The sequence below is a fragment of the Pelodiscus sinensis genome, chromosome 13, assembly GCF_049634645.1.
Source record: "Pelodiscus sinensis isolate JC-2024 chromosome 13, ASM4963464v1, whole genome shotgun sequence".
Taxonomy (NCBI): domain Eukaryota; kingdom Metazoa; phylum Chordata; order Testudines; family Trionychidae; genus Pelodiscus; species Pelodiscus sinensis.
In genome coordinates, this window is record NC_134723.1 from 40,369,855 (window position 1) to 40,382,361 (window position 12,507).

The window sequence follows — 12,507 nt, forward strand, 5'->3', positions numbered from 1 at the left end:
TAGGTTTCTTTGAAAGGTGTGTAAATCAACTATTAACCAGACAAAATGGGTAAAGTATATTTTATTCATCCAACTTCTGTAGATGAGAAAAACAAGCTTTTGAACTTCCTTCACAGAGGAAGGTAAGACTGTACTCATAGATTTAGAGAAGAATTTTTAGTAGTCGTTAACTTGCCTATGGCTATTGTATAAATTAGCTTTTTGTATTAGCCATCACAAAGAGATTATTTTCCCTCTTCATTGCTGATGTAATCTTGCCTTTATTCCAGAAAAGTTAGGCAGGGTGAAATGTGGATGGTTGTAACATGGCCTCAGACGGATTTGCATCTGAATATGCACTTGCTTTGGTAATTTTTGGTCTACTCTCTGTGCTTGTTGTCTGGATGGAATATAAACTCTTATCCCTCTGATGTCCCTCTCTTCGTTCTCTTTTTTGGTGCTTGAATCTATTTCAGACACCTAAATGTGACATTCAAGGTTCTAGATTTTCCAAACAGGTATGAAGAAACTGCTTTCAACACGTAAGAGCCTTCTATATCGAATTCCAACAGTTTGGGATGTATTAGGCAAGGTATTTCCAGTAGGGATAAGGAGGTATTAGTGCCATTATACAAGGCATTGGTGAGACCCCATTTGGAATACTGTGTGCAGTTCTGGTCTCCCATGTTTAAGAAGGATGAATTCAAACTGGAACAGGTACAAAGAAGGGCCACTAGGATGATCCGAGGAATGGAAAACCTGTCTTATGAAAGGAGACTCAAGGAGCTTGTCTTGTTTACCTTAACCAAAAGAAGGCTGAGGGGAGACATGATTGCACTTTTTAAATATATTAGAGGGATAAATACCAGGGAGGGAGAGGAATTATTTAAGCTTAATACCAATGTGGACACAAGAACAAATGGATATAAGCTGGCTAGTAGGAAGTTTAGACTTGAGATTGGACGAAGGTTTCTAACCATTAGAGGAGTGAGGTTCTGGAATGGCCTTCTAAGGGAAGTAGTGGGGGCAAAAGATCTATCTGGTTTCAAGATTAAACTAGATGGGTTTATGAAGGGGATGGTTTGATGAGATAACATGATCTTGGTAACTAATTGACCATTCGTTATCAGTGGGAAATAGGTCAATGGAGGGATGATAGGAGTTACTATAGAGAACTTTCTGGGTGTCTGGTTGATGAGTCTTGCCCACATGCTCAGGGTTTAGCTGATCGCCATATTTGGGGTCGGGAAGGAATTTTCCTCCAGGGTAGATTGGCAGAGGCCCTGGAGGTTTTTCACCTTCCTCTGTAGCATGGGGTACAGCTCACAGCTAGAGGATTCTCTGCATCTTGGGGTCTTCAAAGTATTTGAAGGCTTCAATATCTGAGATATAGGTAAGAGGATTATTCTAGGAGGGGTGGGTGAGATTGTGGCCTACACTGTGCAGGGGGTCAGACTAGATGATCATAATGGTCCCTTCTGACCTTAAAGTCTATGAGTCTATGAGTTTAGCAATCACTGTAAGAAGAGCCTCCATTTTTATTAGGTTGCTCTTCGTTCCTAGAGAACTCACCTATGTAACAGCTTATGGGCCAGCTTGCAGAAGCCTGCACACCTAAAACTGTAGTACCTTTTCAATATGGAGTCATTCCTACTACTCTTCAGACATTTAAGGGTATGTCTAGACTACACTGTGTAGGGGAAACTGAGGCAGTCCATGGTATTTTGCTAAGAAACCCCTATTCAATCCTAAATTTGAGACAGGCTTGGGAGCAACACAGTATAGGCTGTTAACATGACCCTAGTTACCCTGGCAACCACATTCCAAGGGGCTGCATTCAGATAAGGCACAGGCTGGGACCACAATAAACTGTTTAAGTTAACGAGTGTAAGTTGTACTTACTGTCTTCCTTTAATCCTAGATAATGAGCCTGGGACCCCAGATGGGACCACGCCAACATGAAGCAATATCACCTCATAGTAGACACATCATAATTTTAATTGTCAAAGCTACCATTAAATGTCTTATGTTTATGTTGACTTGTTTAGCTTGTTAGGGATAACTACCTGTATTATTGATAAGCTGTTAATTGGTGATGGGCGGAGAAGCTATGCAATCTCTTGTAGTTTATTGGCTTACGTGCTCATTCCGTCTTACTGCTAGACCTATCAAATCACGTCCCCTCTATCCACCTGCTGCCTATATAATCTATAATGTTTTGGTTAAGCAGTGTTCACCAGGTTAACCCCTGGGTGTCACTCCACCAGCACTGAGTATGTAATAAATCCTCTGACTTGTTTTCACTTGCATCCAGTGTGTCCAGAATTATTCCCTACACACCGCCCTTTTTTCGAAAAAACTTCACCTGCATCCACACTGCAATCACGTTCTTTCTAAATTAAATCAAAAGAAGGGAGGGGGGTTTTGACATTGGTAAACCTCAAATTACAAGGAAGAACGCCTTTTTTCAAAACAACTCTTTCGATAAAAGCCGTGTGTGGATGCAGAACAGGGACATTTTTCAAAAGAAGAGGCAGTCAAAAAAGGCACAGGTGCCCTGGTGGCCATTTTGTGAATAGCAACCAGGGCCTTCTTTCGAGAGAGCGTCCATGCAGTCTGGACGCTCTCTTTTGAAAAAGCAAATTGCTTTTTCAATCCGGTTTTAAGGTATCGATGCTCTTCAGTCTAGACATACCCTTAAGAGAAATACCCATCATCATTGTAAGTGGAGGTGGGCATGTCCAAGCCAGTACAGGAAGCAGTCAATGATTGTTACCATGAATAACAGAAAAGTGTTTCTGAATTCCAGTAATATGGGTCAAACCCTTTCCCAACCTATACAGCCGCTCCCTGAGTTACGACCACCTCCACTTACAACCATCCACACTTACAACCAAAGAGGTCGTAAATGTGGATCCGAGTTACGAATGGCAATCCACGCCTATGAACAGCGCGGTCGCCTTGTATCTCTATGGGATCCGAGTTACGAATACTTCGAGTTATGGACCAAGTGTTGGTCCGTAACTTGCTCATAACTCGGGGAGCGGCTATACTAGGTTGAGAGGAAGGTCATTTATGCTAATAAGCAGGACAGCCAGGCAAGGTAGATCACTTCACTAATAATAAACCCATATATGTAATGTATGGCTGATCACTGAGGCCTTGCCTACACAAAGCTTTTACTGAATTTTTCCCTTACAATATACCTCCACCAGGGACAGAAACAGAATGAACTTTAACATAGTCTGGGGATTGGAACTCCCCAGTGATTTCTCCATCACTCTGTCTAGAGGTGGTCAGAACTTGGCTAAACAATACCATGGTAAAAATGTCAATTCCTTGTATGTACCTGCTCTACCATGGGTGGAGTGGCACCAGTGGTAACAGATAAGGAGGGGGGGAATTAAAATGTGGGGATATGAGAGAAAGAGCAAGAATCGGAGTTGATCATTGATGATTGGGGTTAGTCTTTGTGTTGGATCCGCTTATGCTCTTCTGCAGTTCTGCCATGCAACACTCCTGGCATTTGGGAAATGTGAGCTAATTCTGATTCTGCCAAATGCTATACCTAACCCACATACTGTTTAAGTTGTTGATGGAAAAGAGATAGGAAAGTCACCTTTTGGGAAGGAGATTCGCCATCAGCTGTGCTTACCTCATCACTTCCATGATGAGGTAGATGGAAGATGTACTACAAGCCGGAATTATTTAAATTAAGAAAGCTTTTTAAAGGGACATGATGTTCTTAAAGTAACTTTGACTCTCCAACTTTCAAGGTGTTTCTCTAATTTTGTTTTAACTTTCAAGTATATTGTGAAAATACTGTTATCACGGATATTCCGCCTTTCTACCTTTTCTTGAAATAGACCACAAAGTATAATAGATAAAGCTGTGTAGTCCTTCCATGATGTAGCCACAACTGCACATTATATCATGCCCAAGATATGGGCTGAAAAAATTGACCTTCTCTCAGTTATTTAATGCCCTAGCAACTTGCCCCTGTTCCATTGAAGTCTATTATGTGCACCATAGCGTAAATAGTCTTATTTTAGCTAATCCTGACCTCCTGCATTTTTGTTTTAGTCACAAATTAACACCTGCTGGTAAAAAAGTGTTAATCCTTTAGTTAATTCCAGACTAATGACTGTAACTTGCAGCAGGGGTTCAGATTTGCACTCGCTAAATACAGTACCAAAAAAAGCAGCTACGCCTTCATAAATCTGGACTTTTTTCCTGGATTTTCCAATGATACCATGCTTTAGCAGTTGTTGAAGACATCTAAACATTGACTAACCTCTGACCTTTGGATTTAAAAGCATTAACCTTTAAATTCAAGGGAAAGAGTCACAGAGAAACTTAGGTATGGTAACGCTCGGAGCCACTGCACTTTTCTGGTGCCTAGAAAAAAAAAAATCACTATTCACAAAGTGCGAGTTCAGCACCTAAGCTCCCTATACAGCGAATGGGGAGAGACAGATGTCTTCACAAAAGCTTGCGTGCTAGGCAGCTACTCCCCTAAGCCTGCACCGGTCAGGGATAAAAGGTGTATGCCGATCTCTGCCTGTGTTTCAGAGATTGACGCCTTACTCCAGGATGCCTCCCTCTGTTTAGGTCTCTCAAGGGTCAAAGCTCTCTCAGAATTAGGTGCCTATTCTACTTTAGGCATCTGTTCCCCTCTGACCCAATGTTAAAATGGTTGCATTGTGCATAACTAATGAAAAACATGGGCCAGAGAGAGGGAGCAAAGACGAGAGTAAGTCAGGAACCTGGTGGTTAGAGAACTCACTTGTTAGTGAGGTGACCCAGGATCCACTTATCCTACTTAGATATTGGTATCGAGAGTACGCTTATTAAGTTTGCAGATGATACCAAACTGGGAGGGGTTTCAAGTGCTTTGGAGGATAGGGTCATAATTCTAAATGATCTGGACAAACTGGAGAAATGGTCTGCAGTAAAAAGGATGAAGTTTAATAAGGAAAAACATGAAGTACTCCCCGTAGGAATGAACAATCAATCAGTTTCACACATGCAGAATGGGAAGCAACTGTCTAGGAAGGAGTACTGAAGAAAGGGATTCTAGGGGTCATAGTGGACCATAAGCTAAATAGGAGTCAGTGTGACGCTGTTGCAAAAAAAAAGCAAACATGATTCTGGGACGTATTAACAGGAGTGTTGTGAGCAGGGGTGGATGAGAGTTTTGCAGGGCCTAGGGCACGGGGTGTATTGAAGTGCAGGGCCCGGGGCAGCACAATTTTGCTCATGCACCACGGCCAACAGGTAGTAGCGCATGTGTGGGGCCTATTGAAGCACAGGGCCCGGGGCAGCCACCCCACTCACCCTGCCCTATATCTGCTGCTGGTTATGAGCAAGAAACGAGAAGTCATTCTTCTGCTCTATTCTGCACTGATAAAGGCCTCAGTTGGACTATTGTGTCCAATTCTGGACACTACATTTCAAGAAAGATGTGGAGAAATTGGAGAGGGTCCAGAGAAGAGCAACAAAAATTATTAAAGGTCTAGAAAACATGAACTGTGAAGGAAGACTGAAAGAACAGGACTTGTTTAGTTTAAAAAATGATATCATGTCCTCTCTCAGTCTTCTCTTTTCTAATTATCTAAAAGTGTGTCAAAGAGGAAGGAGAAAAATTGTTCTTCTAGGCCTCTGAGGATAGGACAAGAAGCAATGGACTTAAACTGAAGCAAGGGAGGCTTAGGTTGGGCATTAGGGAAAAGCTTCCTGTCAGGGTGGTTAAATACTGGAATAAATTGCCTAGCGAGGTTCTGAAATCTCCATCTCTGGGGATATTTAGGAGCAGGTTGGATAGACATCTATCAGGGATGGTCTAGATGTGTTTGGTCCTGCCGTGAGGGAAGGGGACTGGACTTGATGACCTCTCTAGGTCCCTTCCAATTCTAGTGTTCTATGATTCTATACTTCAGTGATATCGGAAATTATTTATCCACAGGGAAACAACTTTAACAAGAGAGAGATGAGGGAGCCCCACATTATAAATTTAATATCCCAGTGATTAAAGCAAACCCATAAGAGGTGACAGATCCCCGGTCAAATCTTCCTTCCTTCCGAGGTGGAGAGAGAGACTTGATCTGGGACACAGGTAAGCATCCTAACCATTGGCTGTGTCTAGACTGGCAAGTTTTTCTGCAAAAGCACCTGCTTTTGCGGAAAAACTTGCAAGCTGTCTACACTGGCCGCTTGAATTTCCACAAGAACACCAACGATCTCATGTAAGAAATCAGTGCTTCTTGCGAAAATACTATGCTGCTCCCGTTCGGACAAAAGTCCTTTTGCACAAAAGGGCCAGTGTAGACACCTCAGATTTGTTTTGCGCAAAAAAGCCCCAATCGTGAAAATGGTGATCGGGGCTTTTTCGCGCAAAAGCGCATCTAGATTAGCCACAGATGCTTTTGCGCAAAAGTGCTTTTGCGGAAAAGTGTCCATGCCAATCTAGATGCTCTTTTCCGCAAATGCTTTTAACATAAAACTTTTCCGTTAAAAGCATTTGCAGAAAATCATGCCAGTCTAGACGTAGCCATTGGGTTAAGTGTTGTGAGGAAGGTTGTCCTCCCCAGCCATAGGGAGTTGTGTGCAAGCTTATCTCTGGGGATCCAGTCTGGTGAGTTAGGTCTGAGCACACTTATAAACACAGTTGGAACAGGGATGCTGATTCGGCAGCACTGAAAGCTCCGCTAGGCTGGCAACAGGTTCTGCAAGCTCAACTCTGTTGCCTTTCTCCTCCTTTCATCCTCCTTCAAGCTGCTGTCATAGGACCCTTAAGGCATCGATTCTAAAAGAAGCACTAAGCACAGTATTCCAGGTACCTCCAGTAAGTGAGATATTAATCCTTTCTGCTGCCATGGACCAAAGCTACCACCTTCCCCATAGAAACATCTCTTTCAGGGGCAGGAAATGAATCACCTGTTCGTCTGCCTGTAACTCTGAATCTCAGCTGTGAGATTTAGAGCAAAACCAGCTAACAGCTAAGCGGGAAGTAAGCAGAGATCTCCAAAGAACGTACCACGACTAGCTCCCTTCTCCCCTTTTTCCCCCTTCATCCATCCTGTTGCAAACTAGATTGGGAACTCTTTTGGGAGCAACAACTGTCACCTTCACGTCTGTCAAGCGTCTAGCACAACAGAGATACAAAGCTTTACTGGTGCCCCTGGGTACTGCTGTAACACCAATAAAAAGAGAAGGAGTATGGTAGCATGGAGTAGTAATCAAAGCTTGAGCATAACAAAAGAGAACTTGCCTGCTTTTAGTAAAGTTTCTATGCCAGCTGAGGAGAAGAATGCAAAAACTAAGCATTATATAACTTAGTCATGCACCTTCAATGAAATACAGAGCAGCGGCGTGATCACAGAAACCAAACCAACTCTCTACCGCACTTGTAACAAACCTGATTGTATCGCAGAGTGGAATGAATGCGATAGACTCTTTTGGGAGTGATGATTTGAAAGCACCCTCTCTTCAGGCAGATCTCAACAATACATAATTAGGACATTGTTCTGATTCATCACTTCATCATGTGATGAACCCCCACCAGCGTACACGGGAGCTGTTTTCCTCATAGCACCCAACTGACATTACTGATGTTTCTTGCCGGGGGCCTATCACAGGGCAGAGACACACCGCCATGGTGCCTCCAGCCAGTAGCATCGGGAATTAGCTCATATCTGCCCACCATATGCCTCTCTCTGGCTGGTGTCTCCCCGTGTCAGTTCCGGACCCATGTCACTCCCAGACCGCCATGTTCTCTCCAGGACACTGCCCTCCGGCAGTGCCCACAATTGTGTCTCATCCCCCTTCTGGGGAGGGGTGGGGGCGGGTATTTATAACTGCACTTTGGGGTCCTCCTCTCTCAGGGAACCCCCAATTCCCCTATACCTACCGTGCCTCAGTGGCCCACTGCCATTCTTCTTCTAGCCCCTAAGGTTGCCAGATGGTTTCAACAAAAATACCAGACACACTTCATCACAGTCTGCACCACATCTTATTTAGAAGATACCGGACATTTATATTTCCTCAATTTGTTTCCTGAACGGAAAGCTCAAATGCTGGACTGTCTGGTTCAAAACAGGGCACCTGGCAACCCTACTAGCCCCTGCCACAGAGGCAAACTGCAGTCCAAAATGGCCACTCATCATTGACAAAGGGGTGGGGACCTGCTGCCTTTGCCTACCCTGGCTGCTTCTCTGCAGCATTAGAACACTCAGGCCTTGCTTCAGGCCCTACAGCCTGGCAGCTTGCCTGGCCAGAGCTTCCCCAACTCCGCTTGCCTTTCCCCAGTCCTACTCTAGCGTTCTTAGGCCATGAAGCCTAGGAGTGAGGTCAGGCCAGAGCTCCCCACAGCAAGAGTGCATCTTCCTCCCTCCTGGAACCCTTATTTAGACAGCCCCCAGCTGGGCCCTAATTAGCTGCTATCTGCTTCAGCTGTGGGCTTTACCCTCAGCCCTCTCCCATGGCTGGTTTTTAACCTTAAAGGGTCAGTGCAGGGAAAATGCCCCGTCACAGGACCACACTGCAAACTTATTTAGAGAGGATTTGTCTGACAGTATACACAAGAGCTCTCAAGTGGAGAGAATCAACTGTCTTTTTAAATAAGGGCCATGTTTATCACATGGAAAATGAAGATCTATAAGTAAGGCATAGAACAAACAGTACTTTCCATTTACAAATGATAGCACAAAGAAAGGTATACATTGTTCCATGTTCTTATGTTATTATTTGGCTAATGAACTCACTGCTTATATCCCTGCAAGACATAATTTAACATTGGGAATATGTCACAGAGACTAAGAAAAGTGAGGCCATAATTGTATAAAACAGGCTATTCTCTTCATCTTGTTCTAGCTGCCAAGCAATCTAACGATACCAGTTTTCTTTTAATGCCAGGGAACACCTGACAGATATTTAATTCAATAGGACAGTAGAAGTAATGGAATTTTACACCACCAGGGTGGACACATTTTTAAGCATTGCTCAGACAGATGATGCAGTTGGCTCAGATATCTAGCAGAAGTGGAATATATTGCCAGTACTAGTGTAAGAATGATAAAAAAAAATCAGGCAGACACATCAGGATTCAGTGAATTCCCGCTAACTATGATTAATTTGCAACTTTCCTATGCAGTTGCTTCCGGGGTGAATACAGCAACACTGCTGCTTAAAATAAGGAAATGGAAGTCCATAAAACATTCAATAATATCCTACCATGATCTTCATTGGGTCCTCATATATTGAAACCTCCAGCTAGTACAAATTTCTTAGCATCATAAAATAATTTAAAACTTTGTCTTATGGATGCCATGATCCACATTTCTTTAACTGAGATTTTAATTGCATGAGCCAATTTAAAATTTCCTCTAAGAAGGTTATTTAAACTAACTTTCTGTTTCCAACCTCAACTCCATACAAATCAGCTCATCAGCCCAGAAGTGGATTTGTTTGTGTTTCATCAACTTTGTTAAAATGTGGGTTTTGTAGAGTTCTTCACCAATCCACATGTCAAATTTTCTAATGGCATACCTTCATTGATTCGTGTGCTAACACGCCCTCCGTCACCACAGAAGATCAGCACTTCACAGTCATTTCGGGATTTTACTTTCATAATCCCACTCTGAGTTAGAGAAATACAGTCCACATTTTTTGAGTTACTGAGGTTCAGGTTAGATTAACTCCATTGATGCATAGGAAGTGTATGGCTGAGCCAAGAGTTTAATGTGAGTTTTCCAGAGTCCAAATCTAGTATACCATTTATCACTAAATCACACTTGCTCCTTTGTAGTTACATAGCAGTGAATTTGGCCACATTAAATTCAAAGTCTTCCTGAATCTGCTGCATTAACAAATAGATTAACTGTTCCAGAAGTAATGTATTACTCAATAAGAATACGGATATATCACAATCCAGCCTATAAATAACCTATCATGGAAGCTGTCTCATCGATTTCAATAGGACAGTTCAATAGGATAGAACTCTATAGTAAACCCTATCTTCTTCCAGATTTTAGCATCACACTCACAGAGATGTCAAAAATCCTCTGTAATCATTATTCATAAAAGTTTGCTAGCCTAAAGAGTTCTCTTTGAGAGTTCATCCTAAGGCTTTAATACCTCCAAATTAGTTTCTGTCAACATAACCTGAAGTGGTTCTGTGCTAGAATTAATTTTGGTTTGATAAAGATTTCTATTTACAGATTTAGGTATATCACAGAGTTTAGCCACAGGCCTGGACTAAATAAATCTTTGTCCCAGCTTTTTGACATCAACAATTAATTACATTAACAAATATAGTCAATTTATTTTCAACGTACTAAAACTGATATGCTACAGAAGAGATCTTTTTTGTTGTTGTTTTTCTTCCTTTGGAGTGACAATGCAAACAAATTCACTTTTCAGCTTGCTAAATGTTTATGCCATCTGAAAACAGAGGTGAGGATTAAGAACATATATTTATACAAGAGATAGATAAGAATTCTTCTGTATTGCATAATCGTTACCATCATTATTTGTGTCAAAGGAACTAAGGCAGGAGTTGGCAACCTTTTCAAACCAAAGAGCCAAACTATATCATAAGACCGCCCATTTGCATGACTGAAAATATACAACTTATTATTGATAATTGACAAGATTATTAATAATAGCATACATGAAACACTGTCCCCAGAGACTTTATTTAATAGGACTTCTGCTGCTGCATCTTTTCACACATTTCTTTGAGGTTTACATCATAACTGGTCAAATCCAGCTTCATGCATGCATTCAGGAAGTTTTCTGTCAATCTTATAGCAGTGGGCTGGGGGGTGGGCATGCAGAAGTCTGGGTTGAGGTGTTTGGGGGGCTCAGAGCAGGGCATTCAGGTGTATGATGGGCACAGGGCTGGGTTGTGGGGGAGTGAAGGAGTGTTGTGGCAGGGGACCAGGGATGTGGGGATGTGGGGATGTGAGGGACTCAGGGCAGTGGGTTTGGGTGTGTGCAGGAGTGTTATGATGCTGCGGCCAGATGGGGGCTGGGCCCAACTGGGGGCTTATTGGCCAGGCTTCATTTTAAAATAGAATAAAATATTCTGTCCAGCACAAAAGGTTTCAACCTTGTCTTTATTTATGGTGGCGGGGGGGGGGGAACCTTTTTGGGGGAACCCACAGAAAAATCAGTCAGTGACCACACAAGTGAAAAGCAAAAAAAAAAAAAATCCTCCAAAGCCCCCCAATCCTCATGATGTGGCCCCCAACTGAAATACCTCACTCCCCTGGTGCTCCAGTCCCATGCTGGGGGGAAGGGTAGGGAGGACTGAGGTTCAAGGCCCCAAACCAGATTTATCCTTCTGCAGTTCTGGGGTTAGTACATTTTGTGGGCCCACATAGGCTCTGGAGTGGGGCCAGAAATGAGAGGTTAAGTGTGCGAGACAGGGCTGCCAGTGAACGGGAAAGGGACGGGGGTGCAGGGTCTGGTTGGGAAGTGGGGTGCAGGAATTGATGAGGGTGCGAGGTTTGGGTGCAGGAGTAGGGTGTCTGGCTACTAGAGTGAGGGGGCAGGAGCGGGCTGGGGGCAGGGTGCCTGGCCAGGGGGAGGGGAGTGAAGAGGTGGGCATGCCAGGTATGGCCCATTCTGTTTACTATAGACACCTGAACTAAGGTGTCTATAGTAAAAAGAATGGGCCAAACCTGGCATATGTCCACTGATAACCCAGACTTGGAAATCCGCTCTGATGGACAATGGGAACTTATGAAATGAGAGTTCACTGAAACGATACGTTGGAATTTGCCGATGATCAATTACCATCAACAAAAGAAGCTTATCAAAGAACTTCTGAATGTCCCAATGCCCAAATTAATGAAGACATTTCTCCACAAACATTGTTGAAAGAACTACTACAGAGCACATTTCCCAGTACATGAATCCTCTATATACACCCCCACCCCCCATATATTATCAATCATAAGCTGAATTTTTGTGGTAAAAAATCATGCTGTGAAGAGCAGGGGTTGGCTTATGGTCCGGTCACTGCATTTCACTTCCCCCCCCTCACTGTAGTGGGGGTCAGCAAACTCCAGTTCCCAGCCCAGCAGGGCAAAACGCTGGTATGCCGGGACGTTTTATGTACCTGGAGTGTCTACACGCATGGAGGCACTCAACTCCATTGCTGCCATTTGCCGTTCCGGGTCAACAGGACTGGCGAGAAGTGATGACCAGCATATCCCTTGGCCTGCATGGCTTCTCACAGCTCCATTGGGAGCTGAAAGGCTCCATGCCTGCTGCTGCTCCAAGTATACAAACATCCCGATGTGCCAGCGGCTTACACTTATGAGCTTTTGTCTGCTCTGGAAAAAACAATGGCTTTTCCAGCCCTCTCATCTCCTTGCTTTAACATTGCTCCTGTGATTTTATTTGTGACTTCCCTTATCTCTGCAAGGAGTGCCTCAGGGCTCCTCAATTGATCAATCATCTCTTCTTCTTCTCCCGTCTCCCTCAAGGGCATTTCATTATTACCGTTAACCTTGAATATCA